At 36.4% G+C, this 9,138-nt stretch overlaps 1 pseudogene; it reads right to left on the minus strand.

The window, feature by feature from the left end:
- Nucleotides 1-1,909: 1,909 nt before the first annotated feature.
- On the minus strand, nt 1,910-5,371 carry LOC127561253 (heterogeneous nuclear ribonucleoprotein H-like; annotated as a pseudogene).
- Nucleotides 5,372-9,138: the final 3,767 nt, after the last annotated feature.

A 9,138-nucleotide genomic window follows, 5' to 3' on the forward strand; every position in this document is an offset into this window, starting at 1 on the left:
TGCTTTTCATTTCCCTTTCTGAGATTTCAGCATGATCATCTCCTTTTTAGTGCTTTCACCTCCCTTTCTGAGAAGTCAGGGAGGGCATGATCACCTCCTTTTGGGGGCTCTCACTTCCCTGAAAAGTCAGAGATGGCGTGACCGCCTGTGTTCTAAAACAAAAGAAAGCAAGAGATGTAGAGGGCTGAAATTGTTGAGTTGATGCACTGAGGTCAGGACAGCCGAGCACTTAAGGCTAACTACCGATTGGACAATATTCTATGGGCATATGCTTGGAAAAGGGCCCTTCCCACTATCTTATGCTGACTTGATGATTAGTGTATATACACAGGATTGTAGAAGGGACTACAGATGGAGTAAGACAAGCCGAGGTCACTTTTTCGGTGGACGGGGAAGTAGGAGGATGCAGAGATTCTGCTTCCATCCCCTTCATTTCTACCTCTAAAGACCAAGAATAAAGATTAAGGACTTTTGCTTATCCTGACTCTGACTGATTCTAAGGTATCCTGGTTGCTACTTTGGTCATCACACTGTTCTATCCTACTACCTTTCCTTTCTGTTTACTTCTTATTTACTTCAGGAATTATTATCCAGTGCACACTGATCTTTCTGGAATGGTTATTTCCCTAGACTTTATTCATCAATTCTTTCAAGACTAAAATACCCTTATCTATTTAAAATATATCTGAAAGGGCAAGAAATATTTATTTAAAAAAACTATTTTAATTTGTCTCCTTTGCACTTAAATTGAAGTTGGCACAGACTACATAGTTTTTTTTTTTTATCTTTAATTCATGCATCATTTATTAAACAATAAAGTAAGAGAACTGAGCACTTGGAAACATAATACTTCAAAGGTGAAACGAAACTTGCTGGCTATTGTTAATTGTTTTTCAGTCATCTCTGACACTTTGTGACTCCATTTGGGGTTTTCTTAGTAAAGACATTGGAGTGTTTTTTTTCAGTTCCTTCTCCAGAACATTTAGCAAATGAAGAAACTGAGGCAAAAAGATTAAGTGGACTGATGCAGGGTTACATGACCTGTAGATGTTTGAGGACAGATCTGCACTCAGATCCTTCTCATTCTAGGACTAGAACTCTATCCACTCTTCACTTTAGTTGCTCATAAAAAATTGAAATCGAGAGGATATTATCAAGTATATAATGGCTGAACAAGTTGTGCCAAATGATTGTAAGGAAGATTTATTTAACGAGTTTCTTTTAGCACAATACACCTAAAAGGAAGTCACAGTACAATGAAACATTTAAATATAGACCTCAGAAACGAATACAAATATCTAGACCAAATCCTAAGGGATCTATATAACAAATTAAAATTATTCTCAACACTTAAAAAAATAAGTGTCTGTGCCTAACAAGATAGTAAGTGAAAAAAAAACAGAGCAAATATGCCAAATGTTTTACTATTGAATTGCAAACACAGCATGTAAATTTATCTTATTAAAAAAATCTCCCAAAATTATTTCAAAGTTTTTCATGTAATTTACTATACATTTAATATAATTGAAATTGCTTTAACTTAAATAGGTTTACTGGTTTACTCTTACAACATAACTACTTTGAGAAAAGCTGAAATTGTGTAAATTTATAGTCTTTATTCAACTTGATTATGAGATCCAAGGTGAATGGTTTTCTGTGTTCCAAAATACTGAATCTGAAGTTTTTAAAACAATCCTGATTCCACTTATAGTAAGGATAAACCACACATTTGAATTGAAAAACTGTTACACTTAATTTTTGTTTCCCTTTTTCTTTTAAAAAAAAAGTTGACCAAGAATAAATTATCAGAATTACATTCCTCATCCACCACTCATATTAGGCATGACAGATGTCCATCACATGCTGTTCACTCCCATAGATATATAGTTCCTTTTACTCTAGTAGATGTTCACCATTCTTTGGCTTCCTGTGGAATATTTGATTGGAAATCACTGGCCTTTTTCTATTAAATTGGGTCATATCAGCTCATACTCTTTTGATACTATCGGCTCTTCCATAACCACAACTCGCTATTAGCTAGTTGGATCACAGTAACTGGATTGGTTTGACAAGCCCATGCCTCTCATCATTTGACTACCATAGACACTATCACTTTTTCTTACTGTAGAATTCAGGAAGAAATATATATATATATATATATATATATATATATATATATATATATATATATATATAGTGCATATTTGTTTTGTCTTTTGACATAAACTGTTTCAAAAATTGCCACAGCATCTTCATGAGTAGCAAATTCTATATCTGTTTCTGCCATCACTGAAATCAGGTCTAATTTCAATGTGTACTTGAATAAGGTTGAATGGTGAAAAAAAAAAAAAAGCAATGTAAATATCATGTTCACTTCCTTTGTAAGATATTCCTCTTATGTATACACAATGATATCTTGTATTCTTGAAAGTGGAGCCACTATTTCCATACATATGATTAAACATTCCTGAAAAAACACTAATTGAAATCTTTTCTAAGTCTATCTGACCCAAATCCATATCCATCATTATGTTCATGCTAGTCATAATAGCCCCCCTATCCTTCAATGCAGGCCTCCTGTTTCATTCTTTTAAAGCCAGCTCCTTTACTAATGCTGTTATAACATCTGCCAGCCCCAGGCCTTTTACAAGGACTTGTCTGAATACCCATTACCTTTTGAAGTAAATTATGATGAATATGAACTTCTGTCCAGCTGTTCTTGAAGATTTCAAAGTATTTGTGCCCTATCTTTTCCTTGTGTTTCTTTAGAGCTTTTATAGCTATTTCCTGTGAAGCAAATTGAATGATGATCTCCCCTTATTCCTGTTCTGGAAATCCTTCAGCAATGTTATTCTGTTTGGCATGATTTCTAACCCTGAACAAAATCTAACAGTTTCTTCCTTGCCACAGTCAAATGGTGTATATTTAAGGAACACAAAACCATCATTGGAAGTGTCAGGACTATTTGGATAGGTATGTTCAGCACTCAATCCCTTTCAATATTGTTTGACTTAAATCCTTCAACATAATTTTTCTGCCTTTTTTTAGAGCCAATTTGACTTCATCAATTGATCCAGATTTAACAAATACTTCTTCACCTGGTCTAAATTCTCAGATATAGATAAAAAATAATTTCTGATGCCCCATTGTTAATTTTACATTCTAAGAAGAAGCTTTAGGCTTTATCAACTTAGCATCACAAAGTCATCTCTACCTTTCTTCTCAGTATCATCTTATTTGGTCAGTGGAAGTAGCTCAATAATTGACTTTTAGTATGCCTATGAAGGAAATAATGTAGTATATGATTATGACAGAATGGTGTTTATTGTGATTCACTTATTTGTATCATGTCCAATTCTTTGTGACCACATTTGGGGTTTTCCAGACAAAAATGCTGAAGATATTTGGCATTTCTTTCTCCAGCCCATTTTACAGATGAGGAACTAAGGAAAATGACTTTGGATGATTAGCCAGGTTTATAAACTAGTAACACACTGAGGCCAGATTTGAATTTAGAAAGTTGGATCATTGTAAATTCAAAATGGACAATTTATCCACTGCTCAATCTAGTTCCCTCTGGTGGCTATCTAGTGGTAATTAGTGTCTTTCATCAGTGACTTTTATTGGCATGGAAGTTACCTTAGATCCCTGAAGGTTGTATTAGTAGGTCATACCTACAGATTAATCACTTCGTGGTTATTATACAATGTTCATCTTCAATAAATTCAGTGAGATAATCACTACATATTTGGTAATGAAATTTTTGCTAATGAATTTTTTTAAGCACTGATAATAAAGAGTACTATTGTAATATTCTTCTCTAAAATATAATGTTCTCTGGGAACAGGTTTCTTGGGTTGCTTCTGGAGGCAGCCTTAGTTTCAGTTCAGTAATCACAAGTGCAAACAGTCATTACAAGTCCCAATCCTTTATTGTGTCCTTCAAAGTCTTGTCTCTTTTCCTGGGGCAGAGTTAGCTTTCTTAGAGGCCTATCTCTCTCCTTGCTTCTGAGAGCTCCTGCCACTAGTCCTTTGCCTCTGCCAGCTTCTGCCTCTAGCTTCCTCCAAATGTCTTCAAATCCAAAGGTTTGTGCTTGAGCCTCTAGCCACAACAAAGCTGGATTATGGAATGAATCTGTCTCAGTCTCAGAAAGCTTCTAGTGAGCTTGTCCTTTCTGGCCCTGACACTCCTCCTTATATATCCCACACTGAGTATGCACCATTCATTATATCACTAGGAAATCATTATTTGTTGTAGGATTAAATCAATGCTAAACTAGATTTAACCACTGTCTCCTCGATTCCACTTAGCACCTTGTAAGAATCCTAATAGATTATTTACTAAGAGATAACGTCAGGGGGTGTGATGGAGCCAACTTAAATCTGTTATGAGACCTGATCATTAATTTTCAGTGTGAATATTTAAATTTTCATAATTGAAAGATGTTAACATTGAGTGATTGTTTTCATTATTGTCCAGATTTTAGAAAGTGATGGAGAAAATGTTAATAATGCAGGTTAAACTTAAAAGCATCTCATCTATATATCTCTTTTTTTCTCAAAGAGGCAGCTACTAAACATTATCTAAAAAGCATTATTTAACAAGAGGAGTTGTATTCTGTATCAGTGAAAAGAATAGCATATAATTCAATTCATTGTTACCAGAAAATAATTTGAAGTAATTGGAATTACAGTGGTGTTTTTACCATTAGTATGTTTTTGTTTCTGTGAAATGCACAGATGTAATCTCAAAATATTCAAATTATGAAAGGACACCTTCTTGCTCTTGGGCTACATACTTTCTGAGGACTTATAGAAAGAACAGTACAAGATGTGGAGAAATAGATAGGTTGTGAGTTGTAATGGCAGAAGAAATACCCACAAAAATTAGAACATAGCTTTATATAAATGAAATACATAACACATTATAATGTTTTAGATAAATTAAGGTTTTGAAAGTATTTAAAGTTAGCACACAAGACTAATATAAAATTTGTGAGAATGTCATCTGTTGAAGAATTAGTGGTTTAGATTTCAAGGATATTATTTAAGGAGTGGAGTCAAGATGGTTGAGAGCAGATATGACTTTCTGTGATCTCATCTGACCTTTTTCTCAAATCAACAGTATATTAAGCCTTGAAATGAGTTTTGAAGTGGCAGAACCTATACATATTTGGAGTAAAACACATTTCCAGAAGAAGATACCTTGGAAGAATTTCAGAACAAGTCTGTTTCAAATGGGCAGGGGGACAGTCTGCCAAGCCCAAATAGCAGCACAGGGAGCCCAAGGCAAGAAGCTGAAATAGGGAGCCAGAGTGTTGGGTGTCCCATACCAGGGAATCTTCTGTGAGTTTCTTAGGCTGGTCTGGCATGGTTTCAAGCAGGTGGTTTCCAGATTTGTTACAAAAGGCAAATTGTAAACTGCTGAGCTCCAGAAGAACACAGGACTTGGCTGTCACCACAAGTCAATCAGCAGAACTGCCCCAGGACAAACTAAAGCAGCTGTTGCTCCTTTGCCTTAAAAGCAAACCTCAACCCTTAAAAAATGAAAAAAGAAAAAATAAAACAACAACCAAAAAGAAAGTTTACCATAGACAGCTTTTATGAAGAGAAAGAATAGACCTCAAAAATCCTGAGTTTCCTACAGGAAAACCAAATCCAGATGAAGCCCCAAAAAGAGTTATGAGCTAGTTGCATTTCACAAAGTTTTCTTATATGATTTCAAAAAAGATCTTAAAAGAGAGTTATAAGAAAAATGGAGAAAGGAAATGAAATCTTTGCAAGATGGTATGGAAAAGGAAAAAATAAATTATCTGAAGAAAAATCCTTTTAAAAATTGATGAAATGGGAAAAAAGCATATAACTTTCTAAAAATAGATATGAAAAAGATACCCATTCATTCAAAAACATGATTTGTGAAATGGAAAAAAAAATGCAATGGAGAAAATGAACAATTCAATCGGCCAACTATGAAAGGAACTAAAAAAAGGTAACTGAAGAAAATAATACATTAAAGATTAGAATTGGACTTCCGGCCAAGATGGCAGAGAGGAAATACACTGCTGTGTAACCTTCGTGTTTTTCTCTCACTACCCATTTCATTTCATGCCTCTGAATTAATGCTCGACTGAAAAAAAACATACAATTACTTACCAAGAGAAACCATCCTTGAGACTCGTCAAGAAAGGTCTGTTTTTGCGCGAGGGCGGGGATGGTATTTAAATCGGAAGCAGTCTGTGGGCAGCAGCTGCAGCAAGAGCACAGATAGCAGCTCAGAGCCGAGTAGAGCGGAGAGGGGGTGGGGCGTGATCGCAGCCGTCTCTGGGGGAGAGCTTTGCTACAGGAGCAAGTCAGCAGTCCAGCAGAGAAGCTAAAAACACCGGGAGTGAAGAATACAACCCCAAACAGCTGGAGTCTCTCGGGACCTGGCCACCCCTCCCCCACAGTGTCTGAGAGCGCTCGGATCTCAGAGCGCAGGCGCCAGCACAGTAGGACCCGTGCCTCACGAATACCCTGCCCCTCCCCCAAAGAAAGCAGCCTCCAGTCAAGGGTTTTTTTTCTTCTGTTTCTTTGATAGTTTGTCTTTGATTATTAGACAGAATGAGCAAGAAACTGAAAAAGAATTTAACCTTTGACAGCTTTTATACAGATAAAGAGCAGACTCCAAATCCTGAGGAGACTAAAAACAAACAGTCCCCAGGTGAATCCCCAAAGGAGGAGATCATATGTTCCTCAGCACAGATGAATCTCATGGAGGAAATTAAAAAGGCTCTCACAAGGGAGCTAGAAGAAAAATGGGAAAAGGAGAGGGAGGTTTTGCAAAAGGGGAAGGAGGCTTGGCAAAAGGAGAAGGAGGCTTTGCAAAAGGAGAGGGAGACTTGGCAAAAGCAGAGCGAGGCTCTGCAAAAGGAGAGGGAGGCTTGGCAAAAGAGCCTGGAGAAGTCAGTTAAAGAGAGAGTGGATAAAGAAACCAAATCCTTGAAAAATAGGATTGGTGAACTGGAAAACAAAATTGTCGAAATGGAAAAAAATTCCACAGAACAAAAGAACTCAATTGGATAATTAGAAAAAGATCTTAAAAAAGTGAGTGAAGAAAATACCTCACTGAAAATCAGGGTCGAACAATTGGAATTGAATGACTCGAGGAGACAAGAAGAATCAGTCAAGCAAATCCAAAAAAATCAAACAATGGAAAAGAATGTGAAATACCTTCTGGGGAAGACTACAGACCTGGAAAACAGATCCAGGAGAGACAACCTGAGAATCATCGGACTTCCAGAAAAGTATGATGAAAAAAAGAGCCTGGACACTATTTTCCAGGAAATTATCAAAGAAAACTGCCCAGAAGTCATAGAAACAGAAGGTAAAATAGACATTGAAAGAATTCATCGATCCCCTACTGAAAGGGATCCTAAAATCAAAACACCAAGGAATATAGTGGCCAAATGCCAGAACCCTCAGGCAAAGGAAAAAATACTGCAAGCGGCTAGAAAAACCCAATTCAAGTATCAAGGAGCCACAAAAAGGATCACCCAGGATCTGGCAGCATCCACATTAAAGGATCGAAGGGCCTGGAATATGATATTCCGAAAGGCTAAGGAACTTGGTATGCAACCAAAAATAACTTACCCAGCGAGATTGAGCATCTTTTTCCAGGGAAGAAGATGGACATTCAACGAAATAAGCAAATTTCATCTATTTCTGATGAAAAAGCCAGAACTTAACAAAAAATTGATCTACAAGCACAGAACTCAAGAGAAATCTAAAAAGGTAAAGATTAATCTTGGGAACTATATTTCGGCTATAAAGATGTATAAAGAATACATGTATACCTTGTTCTAGAAACTAGATGTGGAAAGGACATTGTACCAGAAAAAAGGGAAAGTGGGGGTACTACATTTCATGAAGAGGCAAAGAAAACCTAGTATATCTGAGAGAAAGAATGGAGAGGGATGAATATAGTGGGTATCTTACTGCCTTCAGAATTGGCTTTAAGTGAAAAATCTTAAGACATATTCAATCTATGGTGAAACTTCTCCCACCTCATTGAAAAGTGAGAAGGGAAAAGTGAAAAGGGAAGGAATAAGCTAAGCGGAAGGGAATACAGAAACTGGGAGGGAAAGGGGTAAGATAGGGGGAGGAACTCTAAGGCGGGGGGAGGGATACTAAAAAGGGAAGGCTGTGAGAAGCAAGTGGTGCTCACAAGCTTAATACTGGAAAGGGGGGGGAAGGGGAAAGAAGGGAGAAAAGCATAAACCGGGGTTAACAAGATGGCAAGTAATACAGAATTGGTCATTTTAACCATAAATGTGAACGGGGTAAACTCCTCTATAAAGAGGAAGCGGTTAGCAGAATGGATCAAAAGCCAGAATCCTACAATATGTTGTTTACAGGAAACACACCTGAAGCGGGGTGATACATGCAGGTTAAAGGTAAAAGGTTGGAGCAAAAGCTACTATGCTTCAGGTGAAGCCAAAAAAGCAGGGGTAGCCATCCTGATCTCAGATCAAGCTAAAGCAAAAATTGATCTAATCAAAAGAGATAAGGAAGGGCACTATATCTTGCTAAAGGGTAGAATGAATAATGAAGAAGTATCTATATTAAACATATATGCACCAAGTAGTGTAGCATCTAAATTCTTAAAAGAGAAATTAAGAGAGCTGCAAGAAGAAATAGATAGTAAAACTATAATAGTGGGAGATCTCAACCTTGCACTCTCAGAATTAGATAAATCAAACCACAAAATAAATAAGAAAGAAGTCAAAGAGATAAATAGAATACTAGAAAAATTAGATATGATAGATCTCTGGAGAAAATGTAATGGGGACAGAAAGGAGTACACCTTCTTTTCAGCAGTTCATGGAACTTATAAAAAATTGACAATATATTAGGACATAAAAACCTCAAACTCAAATGCAGTAAGGCAGAAATAGTGAATGCATCCTTTTCAGACCATGATGCATTGAAAATTACATTCAATAAAAAGCCACAGGAAAGTAGACCAAAAAATAATTGGAAACTAAATAATCGCATACTAAAGAATGATTGGGTGAAACAGCAAATTATAGACATAATTAATAACTTCATCCAAGAAAACGATAATAATGAGACATCATACCAAAATGTATGGGATGCAGCC

This window comes from Antechinus flavipes, chromosome 4 (assembly GCF_016432865.1).
Source record: "Antechinus flavipes isolate AdamAnt ecotype Samford, QLD, Australia chromosome 4, AdamAnt_v2, whole genome shotgun sequence".
NCBI lineage: Eukaryota > Metazoa > Chordata > Mammalia > Dasyuromorphia > Dasyuridae > Antechinus > Antechinus flavipes.